Source organism: Chiloscyllium plagiosum, chromosome 17 (genome assembly GCF_004010195.1).
Source record: "Chiloscyllium plagiosum isolate BGI_BamShark_2017 chromosome 17, ASM401019v2, whole genome shotgun sequence".
Classification (NCBI taxonomy): Eukaryota; Metazoa; Chordata; class Chondrichthyes; order Orectolobiformes; family Hemiscylliidae; genus Chiloscyllium; species Chiloscyllium plagiosum.
In genome coordinates, this window is record NC_057726.1 from 7,010,306 (window position 1) to 7,027,629 (window position 17,324).

Below are 17,324 nucleotides of genomic sequence, written 5' to 3' on the forward strand. Positions count from 1 at the left end.
TTACTGAGGGAAAGTTATTTCATTGGGGAAAAGGAAATTATGACGCGATCAGACAGGAGTTGGAAAGTACAGATTGGGAGCAACCTTTCCACAGAAAGGGCATAACAGACAAACGGAGACTGTTTAAGGAGCAATTATTGCGAGTGATGCACAAATTGTTCCTCTGAGACAGGCAAGAAGGGGTAAGATTAAGGAACCTTGGATGGCAAGAACAGAGGAGCTTCGCGTCAAAAGGAAGAAGGCAACTTACGTTGATGGAGGAAGCAAGGATCTAGCACAACATTAGAGGATTACAGGTTTACTAGAAAAGAGCTCAAAAATGGACTGAGGAGAGCCAGGAAGGGGCACGAAAAATGCTTGGCATGAAGGGTTAGGGAGAATCCAAAGGCATTTTACTCATACGTGAGGAATAAGAGAATGATCAGGGAGAAGGTAGGGCCGATAAGGGATAACGGAGGGAACTTGTGCGTGGTGTCTGAGCAGAGAGGGGAAGTCCTAAATGAGTTTTTTGCTTCAGTATTCACTAAGGAAAGGAAACTTGCTATGAATGAGAACTTTGAGGAGCTGGGAAACAGCTTCAAGATTGGTGAAGTTGATGTGCTGGAAATTTTAGCAAACATTAAGATTGATAAGTCCCCAGGGCCAGACCAGATTTATCCTAGGCTGTTCTGGGAAGTGAGAAAGGAGGTTGCTAAGCCGTTGGCAAGGATATTTGCTTCCTCACTCTCCACAGGAGTCATACCGGAGGATTGGAAGGAGGCGAATGTTGTTCTTCTTTTCAAGAAAGGTAATAGGGAAATCCCTGGCAATTACAGAGCAGTCAGTCTTATGTCTGTGGTCAGCAAAGTTTTGGAAAGAATTCTGAGGGATAGGATTTATAACTATTTGGAAAAGTATAGAGTGATTAAAGGCAGTCAGCAAGGCTTTGTGAGGGGCAGGTCATGCCTCACAAATCCTATTGAGATCTTTGAGGAGGCATCAAGACAGGTCGACGAAGGTCAGCAGTGGATTTCAGCAAGGCATTTGATACAGTTCCCCACGGTAGGCTCATTCATAAAGTCAGGAGGTATGGGATACAGGGAGATTTGGCATCTGGATTCAAAATTGGTTGGCTGACAGAAGGCAGAGAGTAGTTGTAAATGGAAAGTATTCTGCCTGGAGGTCAGTGGTGAGTGGTGTCCCACAGGGCTCTGTTCTTGGGACTCTGCTCTTTGTAGGTTTTATAAATGACTTGGATGATGAGGTTGAGGGATGGATTTGTAAATTTGCCATTGACACAAAGATTGGAGGTGCTGCTGATAGTATCGAGAGCTACTACAGGCTGCAGCACGACATAGACAGGATGCAGAGCTGGGCTGAGAAATGGCAGATGGCGTTCAACCTGGATAAATGTGAAGTGATGCATTTTGGAAGGTTGCACTCAAATGCTGAATATAGGATTAAAGCCAGGATTCTTGGCAGTGTGGAGGAACAGAGGGATCTGGGTGTGCAAGTACACAGATCCCTCAAAATTGCCATCCAAGTGGAGAGGGTTGTTGAGAAAGCATATGGTGTTTTGGCTTTCATTAACAGGGGTAGCAAGGTTTTGCTGCAGCTCTACAAGTCCCTGGTGAGACCACACTTGGAATATCGTGTCCAGTTCTGGTTGCTCTATTATAGGAAAGATACAGAGGCTTTGGAGAGGGTTTATCAGGATGCTGCCTGGACTAGAGGACTTGTCTTACGAAGAGAGGTTGACTAAGCTCAGACTCTGGAGAGAAGGAGGAAGAGGGGTGACCTGATCGAGGTATACAAGGCAATGAGAGGCATTGATAGAGTCAATAATCAGAGACCTTTCCCCAGGGCAGGATTGACTGGTATGAGAGGTCATAGTTTGAAGACATTAGAAGGGACGACAGAGGTAGGTTCTTTACGCAGAGAGTTGTGAATGTATGGAATGTGTTGCCAGCGGTGGTGGTGGAAAAAGAGTCATTGGGGACATTTAAGCGACTGCTGGACATGTACATGGACAGCAGCGAATTGAGAGGTGTGTAGGTTAGGTTATTTTATTATCGATTAGGAAATAATCCTTGGCACAACATCGTGGGCCAAAGGGCCTGTTCTGTGCTGTACTTTTCTGTGTTCTATGCTTTATGTTCTATGTTCTATGTTCTATGGTGTGAGTGGTCAGTGCCTTGTGATCCTGATCAGAGAACTTGTGGAAGCCTCCCTGCATCGATCTACTGCAGCCCCTTTATAGAAAGACTTTAATGTTTATCTTTTTAACTTTAGTTCTTACCTTCCTAACATATGCTCTGTGTAACTGTAAGTTGATGTAACTTTTCTTTTCTCTCTCTATTTTGTATCTAAGATTTGTACCTAAGATGGTGGCATGTGGGTGACATTGTAAACTTTTCTCTGTACTCCTGTGTTTCTGTACTTGAGTACATGTGACAATAATTGTTATTCTAATTCACTGATGCCCATGTCCCATGAACAAACAAATTAAAGCTCCATCTGCCAACTCTCGATTTTATCACTGAACCTGTCTTTATCTCCTTTCAACACTTCACTGTACTCCTCACATAATAGATTTCAACCCAGATTTATATCACAAGCAAATCTAGGTACATCACTCCCTTACACTTCATCTATGTCTTTGATATAGACTGTAAATAGTTGACACCACTGCATGTTACAGATGATAACCTCCTAACTGAAACTGTCTCCTATTAATTTATTGGATATGGGTATTATTGACTAGACACACATTTATTTCCCATATCTAATTGCATAAGGAGTCAACCACATTACTGTGAGGCTGGGATTGTACATTGGCCAGACCAAGTCAAGATGATAGTTTACTTCCCTAAAAGGCTTTACTGAACCAAATGAGTCTTTCCAACAAAAGCAACCATTTCATGGTCATCATTAGACCCCTAATTCCAGACGTTATTTTATTTGAATTCAAATGCCACCATCTCTTATCACAATAATTGTTATTCTAATTCACTGATGCCCATGTCCCATGAACAAACAAATTAAAGCTCCATCTGCCAACTCTCGATTTTATCACTGAACCTGTCTTTATCTCCTTTCAACACTTCACTGTACTCCTCACATAATAGATTTCAACCCAGATTTATATCACAAGCAAATCTAGGTACATCACTCCCTTACACTTCATCTATGTCTTTGATATAGACTGTAAATAGTTGACACTACTGCATGTTACAGATGATAACCTCCTAACTGAAACTGTCTCCTATTAATTTATTGGATATGGGTATTATTGACTAGACACACATTTATTTCCCATATCTAATTGCATAAGGAGTCAACCACATTACTGTGAGGCTGGGATTGTACATTGGCCAGACCAAGTCAAGATGATAGTTTACTTCCCTAAAAGGCTTTACTGAACCAAATGAGTCTTTCCAACAAAAGCAACCATTTCATGGTCATCATTAGACCCCTAATTCCAGACGTTATTTTATTTGAATTCAAATGCCACCATCTCTTATCACAGAACCCCTACAGTGTGGAAACAGGCCATTCACCCCAAACAGTCCACACCGACCCTCTGAAGAGTAACCCAACCAAGACCCATTCCCCTACCCTATATTTACCCATAACTAATGCACCAAGTCCACACAAATCCGTGGACACTATGGACAATTTAGCAAGACCAGTTCACCTAATCTACACATCTTTAGATTCTGGGGGAGAAACTGTATCACCCAGAGGAAACCCAGCAGAGATGGGGAGAATGCGCAAACTCGATACATCATCACCCAAGGCTGGAATCGAACACAGGTCTCTGGGCTGTGAGAAAGCAGTGCTGACAATTGAGCCACCATGCTGTCCTAGTATGGTGAAACCCAGATTCCCAGAGAAATAGTCTAATTGGTAGCATGGTGGCTCAGTTGTTAGCACTGCTACCTCACAGTGCCAGGGACCCGGGTTCAATTCCAGCCTTGGGTGACTGTCTGTGTGGAGTTTGCACGTTCTCATCGTGTCTGCGGGGGTTTCCTCCCACATCCAAAGGTGTGCAATTTAGGTGACTTGGCCATGCTAAATTGCCCATAGTGTTAGGTGTATTAGTCAGAGGGAAATAGGTCTGGGTGGGTTACTCTTCGGAGGGTCGGTGTAGACTGCTTGGGCCAAAGGGCCTGTTTCCACACTGTAGGTAATCTAATCATAAAACGACTAGGTCATTGCCTTAGCTCCTGTTCTGTCAGTGGGTTTGAATGAAGGATTATTAAACAAGTCACATCCCCACTTCCAAATTTTATACATTCACAACAACAAACTGTCTTTATATAGTGCATTTGATGTTGTAAAATGTCCCAAATTGATTCATTATCAGATGTAGTCCAACACTGGGATTGAAACATATTAAGGTAGGTGACCATAGGGATCAATACTAAGGAGTATCAGAAAGGAAGGAGACAGGCAGAAAGGCAGAGGCAGTTTAGAAGAAAAGCATTGTGGCTGATTCAATGGCAAATGTTCCTCCATTGAGATATTTGGTACTAATAAACATTACATTAGTGTACTGATGATCTGCAAAATAAAACTTGAAATCTCTACCAGGGAAGTTTGGTACGTGAATTCTGTTCACAAATACCTGGAACTAAAAGCTAACACTACGACAAGTGAATTTGAAAAAATTAGATTGTTGTAAACTATAATATCCTTCAGCGGAGAAAATCACCTTTCTGGATTTATTGTGCATTTGTCTCTTGTTCATAGAAATTCAGGTCAGATTTCTAAGTTTCATTTAAACAATGTACCTGAACAAAATTTATGTGTTGAAAAGCCAACAGAGCTCCCTACTGTACTAACTCCAAACTCCCAGCAAAAATGATGGCCTGCTGGTATTGTCAGAGTCGAAAAGTGTGGTGCTGGAAAAGCACAGGAATTCCTGATGAAGGGCTTATGCTCAAAACATTGATGCTCCTGCTCCTCGGATGCTGCCTGACCAGCTGTGATTCACCAGCACCACACGCTTTTAATCTGATTGCCAGCATCTGCAATCCTCACTTTCTCCTGGTGGTATTATTGCCTGACCATGAATCGGGAAAGATTTCTAATGAAGGGCTTACGCCCGAAATATCAACTCTCCTGCTCCTCAGATGCTGCCTGACTTGCAGTGCTTTTCCCAGCACCACACCTTTTGACTCTGACTCTCCAGCATCTGAAGTCCTCACTTTCTCTCCATTAATTGGGAAACTCAGGTAATATTGTGGTTCAAATCTTGCTGTAATATTTGGTGGAATTCAACAAAATAACTAGCATTAAAAGTCAAAAGTCAAATGATGACCATGAATCATTTGTTGATTTTTTTTTTGTTTGGAAAATCCCACTTGGTTCACTAACGTCTTTTAGGGAAGGAAACTGCCATCCTTACCTGATCTGGTCTACATGTGACTCCAGACCCACAACAATGTGATTGACTCTTAAACTGTCCTCTGGGCAACTGAGGATTGGGAATATATGTTGTCCTAGCCAACGTTGCCCATCCCCCATGAACGATTAGAAGGAAAGAGTCTGAGCACAAGATTACTGAGTTCACAGTTTCATCACCTCAGAGGATCATCTACAACGTCCTTACAGTTTTCAACGAGTCTGAGTCCGCACATGTCTCTCATTCAGTGGAGAAGATGTTTTCACTTGTGGAGAGATTAGGACCCAAACCTTTAGAAATGAGATGAGGAAGAATTTCTTCAGCCAGAGGGTAGTGAATCTGTGCAACTCATTGCTGCTGAGGGCTGTGGAGGCCAATTCATTCAGTGTATTAAAGATAGACATAGATAGGCTCTTCATTAGTAAGCAGACCAAGAATTGTAGGGAGGTGTCAGAAAAATGGATTTCTGAAACATATCAGCCATAATTGAGTAATGGAGCAGGCTTGAGGGCTGAATGTTGCAGTTTAGATTGTTAAGGGGTGATTGATTGAGGTGGTTTTGTATACTGAAGGCAATTGAGAGGGCAGACCGAAATTATTTCCACTGGTTGGGGAGTATAGGGTTGGGATGTAGCCTAAAGTTTAGAGTGGATATTTCTGGGATTGCATTAGGAAGCATGCAGTTACATTTGTTATGCAAACACCAACTAAAGCCAGCTCAATCAGTTTCAAACCGAGGTTGATACATTTTTGACAAACTCTTGCATTATGGAATATAGGACAAACTCGAGTCTATAAAGCTAGGTCATGAATTAGCCCTGGTCTTGTTAAATGGAAGAACAGACTCAAGAAACTTAATAGCTGGCTCCTGAATTAATTTTGAGGTGTTCCTCTGAATTTCTGTCCTAAAATCCTCCACTTTTCCACTCTGTTTCCTTTCAGGCATTCTTTGAAATCTGTTCCTTTGATTAAGCTTTCATAACTTCATGTATCCTTCTCTATGGATCAGTGCCAAATGTTTGATAACTCTCCTGGGAAGTGCCTGGAGACATTTTAGTACATTAGCGGCACTGAAATGCAAGGTGTTGTTGTTGCAAATATGTTAACACATTTTGTGCGAAGTTTCTCTGTCTGATGTTGCCAATGAGTTATTAAATAAAACAAAATATTGTCAGTAAAGAAATCTTCTTGTTGACAAGTTTATGCAGTGTGAACTCAAACCCTGGGAGTTATACAAATGTGGATTAGATATGAAATATCAGTGGAAACAGGCCAGTTAGAGCAACCAATTCACATTGGTGTTTACTCTGCAGTCCAACCTTCCCCATATTCCCTCATCTAAATTGATATTAAAGACCAGATGAGTGTGACTGCCCGTGATATCAGGACAGCATTTGAGTAGGTATAGTATCAAGCCACTCTCAAAACATCTTCTGCCCGGTTGGAATCATACATGGCACATAGAAAAATGGTGTTGGTTGTTAGAGGTCAGTCTTTCTCAGTTCTCAGACATTGCTGCAATACCGTAGTTCCTCAGGGTTGTGTTCTAACCCTAACCATTTTCAGTTGCTTCATCACAAGATCAGAACTGAGGATGATCTCTGATGATTGCTCAACTTTCGAATCAATCCATGACTCTTCAGATATTCAAGCATCTCTGCTCCTTGCTACAAGACTTAGGTTATATTCAGGTTTGGTCTAATAAGTGGCAAGTAAAATCCATGCCACACAAGTGCCAGGCAACCACCATCTCCAACAAGAAAAAAATCTAAATAACCACCCTTGCCATTCAATGGCATCACCATAATTGAATTCCTCATTATTAACGTCTTAGGAAATAATATTGACCGGAATATGAACTGGTCAAATACAAAATGTAGCTTCAATGGCAGGTCACAAACTGGGATCTTTGTGGTGAGTAACTCACCCCCTGACTTCCCAAATTCAGGGCAGAAGTCAGGACTATGGAACAAAGAACATAGAATGTTACAGCTCAGTACAAGCCCTTTGACCCTCGATGTTGTGCCAAACTGTGAAAATAATCTGTTGCCCATTTAACCTACACCGTTCCATATTATCCATATGTATGTCCAATACATATTTAAGTACCCTTAACGTCGGAGAATCTATTACTGTTGCAGGCAGGCCATTCCACACCCCTACTACATTCTGAGTGAAGAAACTACCCCTAATATAACCCCTCAATTTAAAGCTATGTCTTCTCTTGTTAACATTCACCATCCAAGGAAAAAGGCTCTCACTGTCCACCCTCTCTAACCCCGTAATTATCTTATACGTCTCGATTAAGTCACCTCTCAATCTTCTTCTCTCCAACGAAAACAGCCTCAGTTCCCTCAGTCTTTCCTCATAAGACCTTCCCTCCATATCAGGCAACATCCTATAAATCTCCTCTGAACCCTTTCCAAAGCTTCCAAATCCTTCCTGTAATGTACTGATCAGAACTGTACGCAATACTCCAGCTGCGGCCTTACCAGTTGTCTTGTCCAACCGAAGCATGACCTTATGGCTCCGAAACTCAATCACCCTACCAATAAATGCCAACACACCACATGCCTTCTTAACAACCTTATCAATCTGGGCAACAACTTTCAGGGATTTATGCACCTGGACACCAAGGTTTCTTTGTTCATCTACACTGCTCTGAATTTCACCATTAGCCCAGTATTCTGATTTCCTGTTACTTTTTCCAAAGTGAACTTCCTCACACTTTTCTGCATTAAACTCAATTTGCCACTTTTCAGCCAGTTCTGCATCTTATCTATGTCCCTCTGTAACCCACAACATCCTTCGGCACTATCCACAACTCTGCTTACCTTAGTGTCATTCGCAAATTTACTAACCCTTCTTTCTATGCCCACATCCAGATTATTTATAAAAATTACAAGCAGTGACCCCAAAACAGATCCTTGCGCATTGCACTGGTAACTGAACTCCAGGATGAACATTTCCCATCAATCACCACCCTATGTCTTCTCTCACCTAGCCAACTTCTGATCCAAACTGCTAAATCACCTTCAATCCTGAAACTCCGCATTTTGTACAATAGCCTGCCATGTGGAACCTTATCAAACGCCTTACTGAAGTCCATGAATATAACAGAACACTCTCTACTGCCTGGAAAGTTGCAGATCTATCAATGCTGAAAGGACTCAACACCATCCAGAATAAAGCTGATCTGCATCCAGCCGATTTGCACTCTATCTTTCATCATCAACATTAACTCCATTTACCCTCAATTTGTAGTGACAGCGATATATATCATGTACAGGATTCTCTACAGTTACTCATTAAGACTCCTTGAATAGCACCTTCCAAATCCACAACCACTGCCATCTGAAAGGACACAGGCAGCAGATTAATGAGAACATCATCATCATCAAGGTCCCCTCCTAAAACACACACCATCTTCACTTGGAAACATATTGCCTTTTTTAACCTGTCACTGGGTCAACATCCTAGAACTACCTCTCTTATAGCACTATGTGTCCCTACACCACTGTTTTCAAGGAGACAGTTCACTCCCACTGGTTTGAATGCTATTAGGAAGGGCAATAAATGCTGGCCCAGCCAGTGAAGCCCACCTCTCACATAGGAACAAAGTCCTTTCCATTTTGTGCTGTCTAGTGGGAGAGTCCTTTGCATTCACACCACTCTTTTGCTGGAGATGTTTCTTCTGGTCTCCCCATTGGATTTCTTGGTGACTATCTGACATTGGTAGCTTCTTGCTTTGTCCTTCCCCACAAGTTGAAGCTTTCCATCTGTATTCCATTCATCAAAATCTTTTAGAATTTTAACTTCATCTATTCGGTCAGCCCGAGGCTTCTTCTATCAAGAACAGAAGGGATCCTACCTCAGATTTTTCTGTCATAACTCACTCGAATAATGTGTTTGAAATAAAGGTGTGCTATCCTTGGGATTATTGTAATATCATAGAGTCATAGAGATGTACAGCACAGAAATAGACATATCCTTCCACCTCGTCCATGCTGATGAGATACCCTAACCTAATCTAGTCCCATTTGCCAGCACTTGGCCCATATCCCTCTAAACCCCTCCTATTCATATACCCATCCAGATGCCTTTTAAATGTTGTAATTGTACCAGCCCCCACCACTTCCTCTGGCAGCTCATTCCATACACACACCACCCTCTGTGTGAAAACATTGCCCCTTAGGTCCCTTTTAAATTTTTCCCTTCTCACCCTGAACCTATGCCCTCTCATTCTGGACTGCACCACCCCAGGAAAAGACCTTGTCTATTTATCCTATTCATGCTCCTTATGATTTTATAAACCTCTATAAGGTCACCCCTCATCCTCCATCGCTTTTTTAAAAATTATGCAGCATGATCAACTTGCCTAACTTTTAGATTTATGTTGACAGAAAGTATGGACCAGATTTCTGTACTTAACAAGAATTAGTATTTATTGCAAGTAAATAGATTCTAACTACAGGTAAACAATCATGAACTCCACTAGATAAACTCTAACCTCCTCCTAACTGCCTGCTTGCACGTAGACACACCTATACACTTACAGGCACACATGCAAACACAAACACAGGCACAGAAAAAGGCTGTTGTGGGCAAACAGGAAAACTAAGAAAGCAGTTCAGTGATCCTTGTTCACAGGATTTGCTGAGGTGGTACATATGCTGACCAGAACACAATGTCTTAGTCTTCCTTCTCCAGGTGTTTTTGCTTGTTTGCTAGAGAAACAGGGAAACTGGCTCATGCTTATTACTCAAAATTCACAACTTACAGGAACTAATGATGAAGAAATAAATTGTGTTTCTTCAGTTGAAGTGGGCTTGATACAGAGAACAGACACAGCTCCTGATCTTGCAAAGATCTGATGGCTCTGACTATCTTGTTTACAGTCCCAACCAATCACATGCTGTGATAGCAAGCAGAATACCTTTGTCATTGATAATTGGTAACTAGTTTAGAGACCTTGCTGAAGACGGAATCTCCATTTGTGCCCATTTTTAGTTCCAGCTTGTTCAAATATTCATCAACTATTGCTTTATGTAAGTTTGCTTGCTGAGCTGGAAGATTTATTTTCAGATGTTTCATCACCATACGAGGTAACATAATCAGTGAGCTTCCAATGAAGCACTGGTGGTATGGCCTGCTTTTTATTCATGTGTTTAGGTTTCCTAGGTTTGGTGACATCAGTTCCTGTGGTGATGCCATTTTCTGTGGTGATGTCATTTCCTGTTCTTTTTCTCCATAGTATCAGTGCTTTAATGGAGGCCCACTGATAATATTACCTAGTAGGTGATGAAATGTCTGAAAACAAATCTTCCAGCTCAGTGAACAAACTTAAATGCTCATTGTAGGCATTGTTAACACATATGCTAATTAAAGCAATAGTTAGCAAGTTTTGAGAAGACTTGTAGCTCAGGTTGAGTTTCTAGATGTAAGTTTGTTTGCAGAGCTGGAAGGTTCATTTTCAGACATTTTGTCATCATACTAGGTAACATCTTCAGTGAGCCTCCGGATGAAGCATGGTGGTATAGCCCGCTTTCTATTTATGTGTTTGGGTTTCCTTTGGTGGGTGACGTCATTTTCTATGGTCTCCTTTGATACAACAGCCCTGTTCACATCCATCAACATCAACCTGGCCAAGGAAACACTGACTACATTATTAGAAGAACCAAAAACATAGACACCAAACATCACCAACTTCATCAGCAAGGACAATATTGTGAAGTTAGTGGACCTATGCCTTACCACCCACTTCACCTTCAACAACAAAACCTACAGAAAAAAAACAATGAAACACCCATGGGATCTCCAATATCTGGATTCTTAGCAGAGGCAGTAATGCAGAGACTCAAACAAATAGCTCTGCCAACCATCCAACCCAAACTTTGGATCAGCAACATGGATGACACCTTTGTCATCACTAAACGAAACAAATTAGAGGAAACCTTCAAGACCATCAATAATACCCTTAATGACACAAAATTCACTAAAGAGGAGGAAAGCAACAACAAACTGCCATTCCTAGATGTTGCAGTAGGGCAAACAGCCAATGGGGACCTTCAAACCAGCGTCTACAGGAAAACAACTCATACAGACCAAATACTGAACTACAGAAGTAATCATCCAAATCACCCACAAATGGAGCTGCATCAGAACATTATTTCAATGAGCCGCCACACACTGTAGGACCGATGAACTACGAAGGGCAGAGGAAAATCACCGACACAATGTATTCAAAAAGAACAGGTACCCAATGAAAACAGTCAGCCAATTTCTCCACAACAAACCCAAACAAGCAGACAAAACACATCCAGAAACCCTGGCCACTCTCCCCTATATCTAAGACATCTCCAAAATGACTGCCAGACTACTCAGACCCCTTGGCACCATGGTAGCCCACAACCCACCAATATACTAAAACAGCAGCTAACAAACTTTAAAGACCTATACAGACAGCAAGCAAAATTATTGTAATTTACAAAATTCCTTGCAAGAACTGTAACAAACACTACATTGGACAAACAGGCAGAAAACTAGCCACTTGGATATATGAACTTCAACTAGCCACAAAAAGACGTGACCCACTCTCACTAGCATTCTTACATACAGATGAGGAAGGACATCACTTTGACTGGGGCGACACATTCATCCTAGGACAAGTCAAACAGAGACATGCACAAGAAATCTTAGAGGCATGGTATTCCAACCGGAACTCTATCAACAAACACATTGACTTGGATCCCATTTACCACCCCCTGAGAAAAATGACAACACCATATGAAATGACATCACCATATGAAATGTCAACCCAAAGAAACCCAAACATATAAATAGAAAGCGGGTTATACCACCAGTGCTTCATCTGGAGGCTCACTGATGATGTTACCTAGTATGGTGATGAAACATCTGAAAATGAACCTTCCAGCTCAACAAGCAAACCTCCATCCATTACCTCAACCTGAGCGACAAATTTTCTCAGAACTCGCTAAAAAGTGATAGAGTAGGAGAATGGAACCAGGTGGGATGCTCTTCAGAGAGTCGATGTTGATTTGTTGGGCCAAAGGGTCTGTTTCCAAACTGTAGGGATTCTATTATTCTATTCATGAAGTCAGATGGGAGCACTGGTCTGATATATACAAAACAAATTGGACCAGTATGCATCCTGTTCAAGGAGGAGTCCCATGCCAGAGAACTGCTGACCAACCTCAGCTGACTTCTAGCCATGCAATGCCAAATGCACCAGTGACCAGGCCGGACAATCAGTTAGCAGGGCCTACCTCCCAGCATCTGGACCAGGGTTGAGGGATCTGATTGTGGAGGAGAGGTTGGGGGAGGAGGCGGCTGTGATATAGGTGATGAAACCTGGGGAAGTGGGGAGAATGGGGGCCATGTCTTGATGAAGAGGTAAACCAGGAAACCTGAGTGTAGTGGGGAGAACAGGGTTCAATACCAGATGAGGAGTTCTGCTGGGAGGCATTGAAACTAGTGACATTTATAAATGGTGGGTGCTTGTTTGACTCCAGTTGTAAGCCTCAAAATGGAGTTCCATTTTAAGGAGTATATTCATGTCCAAATATTGCTGCTTTTTCCACTGGACAGGGTGACAGAGAGCACCTACGAGGAAGGGGCTGGTGGACCTAGATATAGGTATGCCCAATGTAAAAAAAGGCGGTCCTCCTAATTGGAGCTCTGAGCAGAGGCACTGTCATGCTTCCCCACACCCCAACACCCCTGACCCTGAACTTCTGCTGGCAGCCACAACGTTGAGGCTGAGTGTGAATTCACCCTGAGGAAAGGTCGTGACCTGAAACATCGACTCCCCTGCTGCTCCGAAGCTGCCTGACCTGCTGTGCTTTTTCCAGTCCCACACTTTATTGGCGCTGAACCCACCCTGAAAGTGACCAGAATTGAAAACAACAAATGCTGGAGACCACAGCGGGTCAGGGTGAGAGAAAACCAGTTAAGAAGTTAGTTAGCTTAAGAACCTCAGTTTGGACACTGATGAGCAGTGCAAAAGTTACTGATACTCCCCCTCCTGTAAACCAACAGGCAGGCAACAATCAAATTCATGTTTAAGAATGGTCTAACCAAAGTATAATACCAGGTTAGTATGACTTCAAACTAATGTACCTGGAAATGTAGAAATATAATTTAAAATGTGGTCCATTCTATCATATAACAGTTAACAGTTCAGAATTAGTAGGCAGAATCTTAAATTTAACACTAGGCTGTTCAGGAGTGACTTGAAGCAATTGTTTCCATGAAAGACAACAGAAATCTGGAATTTGGGAGTTAATAGAAAACAGGCAAATAGACAAAATGATGTAATACCATAAGACCATGAGAATTAGGAAAAGGAGTGATCCATTCACCTGTCCACCCTGCTCTGCCATTCAGCCAGGATTATGGCTGATCCAACATTTCTCACGCCCACATTTCCATCTTTTCCCTGTAATCGTTGATTCCAAGAATCTATCTCTCTCAGCTTTAAAAACACACAAATTTCTCCCCCCACAGTAGTCTGTGACAAGGCATTACAAAGACTCACAACCCTCTGAAATTGCTGCTCATCTCAGTATTAAATTGGCATCCTTTTATTCTGAAACTATGACCTCTGATCCAAGACTCTCTCATGAGGGGAAATACCCTGTCAAACTCCTTAAAAATGCTGCACGTCTCAATGAGATCCCTATCCTGTCCTTCAAAACTCCAATGAGTAGCGTCCCAATCGGTTTAGCATTGTTGATATGACAATCCCTCTGGACCTGGGATCATCTTGGTGAATATTCTATTTTGGCCCTGATCCAACTGGAACCGAGGAGAAGTTTGTGGGACTGGTTAGTCTTATTTATTGATGTTTCTATGAAATGAAACCATTTTGGGACCAACTGTGAAGATGTTTAATGCATTTGAGAAAAACAAAAGATATTACCTGTGGAATCAGTTCGCTTCCGATTGATCACACAGTCAAAGGTATCCCTTTAAATTTTAAACAACTTCACTGCTGCCATAGACACCAACAAGGCAACCGCTTTGTCAATAAACATGTGCTCCCTCCTTAGAAACAAGTATGGCTGTATTAACATATCAAACAAAGTTTGTAAAACTACCATATTTGGATGTTAAACTGCAGAAAGTCTTGGATCAACCACCCTTGCCCCCCACCCCCCATCCCTCTCACCTGACCCCTAATATACACCATGGGAAAATAAGCAAGAACACCACCTTGAATTTACATCGGAACCATTTACGGTTGTAACTCAGGGAAATAAGGACACAAAAGGTTTTTTTTTCAAGGGAAGTATTTGAAGGAGCATCTTAAAGGTGGAGAGAGGAATGGAGAAGGTGTGGGTGACAATACCAGAGTTTGTGCTACAGGCTGCAGGAAACAAGGATGAGAATAGTGAAGGGATTGAAATTGGGAATGTCCCCCATAATCACTGAGTTTGATTGTCTAACTCGTGATTCAACACAAAACCACAAGAGCAGGATCAGTAAAAGGAAATGTGAAAATTCAAGGAAAAACATTTTACTTTATTCATAGAGGCCCTGGAATTCTGTTCGTGTAGAGATCTGTGTCTGTGAAGAGAAACTTAAGGTGCCCTGCTTTATCTCATCAGCGCACAACTGTACTCATACACTGTCATTCTTTCAGCTTCCCTGAGGGAAACCCTGACCATTGAAGTGTGTTTACACACAACAGCCTTTAAGACACAGAATCAGGTGCAACAGAACAAGCACTTCAATCCATTGAGTCTCTATCAACCGGTCTACATTAATCCTACCCTAACCCTAAACCTAACCTCAACCATAACTCCAATCCTAATCCTATCCCTAACCCCAACCATAACCCTAATGCTAAACCTAAGTCTGACTCTAACTCCAAACATTGTCTGAACTCCAATTCTACCTCTAACACCAACTCTAACTCTAACTCAACCCTAACCCCAACTCTAACCCTAAATCTAACCCAAACCCTAACTCTAACTCTAACTCCAGTCCTAACTCCGACTCTAAATCTACTTCTAATCCTAACCCTAACCCTAAACCTAATCTAAACTCTACCCCAAACTCCAACCCTAACTCTCGTCCCAACCCTAACACTAACACTAACCCTAAGCACTAAAATGGTGGCGAAGTAGCAGTGCAGTATGTGGGCTCCTGCCCAGAATGCATCTGCTCTGTCTGCTTTCACTTTCCTTTTCTTCCTTCACTGCTTTTCATTTCCAACTTTAATCTACTTACATTTTGTGGAGAGATCAAGCCAGTGTGGGGTCAGTGAGAGAGTGTGGGAGAGAGTGAGTCAGTGCAGGTGGCAGAGAGGAAGAGTACGGGAGAAAGAGAGAGAGAGCCATCATGGGGGACAGTGAGAGAGGGCAGTAGAGAGTGAACCAGTGGGGGGACTGTGAGAGAGTGTGGACAGAGTGAGCCAGTGCGGAGTCACTGAGAGAATGTACGAGAGAGTGAGCCAGTGCGGGGTCACTGAGAGAGTGTACGAGAGAGTGAGCCAGTGCGGGGTCACTGAGAGAATGTACGAGAGAGTGAGCCAGTGTGGGGGACAGTGAGAGAGTGTGGGAGAGAGTGAGCCAGTGCAGAGGGACAATGAGAGATTGCAGGAGAAAATGAGTGAGAGAGTGTGGGAGAGGTCTCCCAGCAGCTGCAGGAGCATCATGTAAGGAGAGTTCGAGTCCAGTGCAGAGGACATTGAGCCCAACTTAGTGGGAATTGAGTGCAGCACAGAGGAGATCGAGCACAGCGCAGAGGAGATCGAGCCCAGCACAGAGGAGATCGAGCACAGCGCAGAGGAGATCGAGCCCAGCGCAGAGGAGATCGAGCCCAGCACAGAGGAGATCGAGCCCAGCGCAGAGGAGATCGAAAACGTGTGAGAAGTGCAAGCCCAGCATGGCTCAGCACTAAAGAAGGACTGAAATGTTGAACTTTTTGCTTTATTTCTTTATTTTTCTATTTTATACCAAGAAGAACTTTAATGTTGGACTTTTAACTATATTTCCTTAATTACCTAAGATGGCACCTGCAATATCAACATTGTCAATTATTCATTGTACTCCTATATCCCTGCACTGGAGTACACATGACAATAAATTCTAATTCTAATTCTAACTCTGATCCTAATCTTGAATTTATGACATTTCAAATGCTTTTCCATGTATTTGTCTCTACTGGCCTCCAATGTAACAATAAGAATCCAAGTTGGAAAGAAATATACGAGCTTGATGTTTGACACCCTCCAAGCTGCAGAGGTGAAAGGTGGAAGGATTAAGGGAGGAAACTCCAGAACATTGAGTCAAGGTGAATGAAGGAATAATCACCAACGTTGGAGCAAATTTGATCCAAAAAAGAAAAGAATAAGACACCATGGAGATCATGGAGCCGCGTCAGGCTGAAGGAGATTACAGAGAAAAGGAGCTATGAGACCATGAAAAGACTTGAAAATAAAGATGGGAATTACAAACATCATAGTGTTGCAGGATAAGGAGCTAGTGAGGGTTAGCAAGCACCGGGCAAAAAGGTGAATGGAACTTGGTGAAAATTAAGCCATGTGTGGCAGAGAGCTGGATTACTCAAATGTATGGACCGTGGTGTCGTATTAATGAACAGACTTCAGAAAGGTGATATAACCTACGACAGTTAGCTGACATTCCAATGTTTGATGTTCCTTTGTAAAGGTCCTTTTGTCACCTTCAGAAGGTAAAGCTCAATGGAGTCAATATAGTGCATAGTCATTACAGTCATAATGTAACATCAGGAAGCTTAGAAACCAGACTGCGATGTTCATGTGACACAGTGGTAGAGTCCCTTCCTCCAGGTCAGGAAGTCTGGGTTCAAGTCTTACCTGCCTCGGAGGTATGATATCCCAATGGGCTGATTAAAACAACTGGAACCAGATTATAGTCAAGAGTGTGTG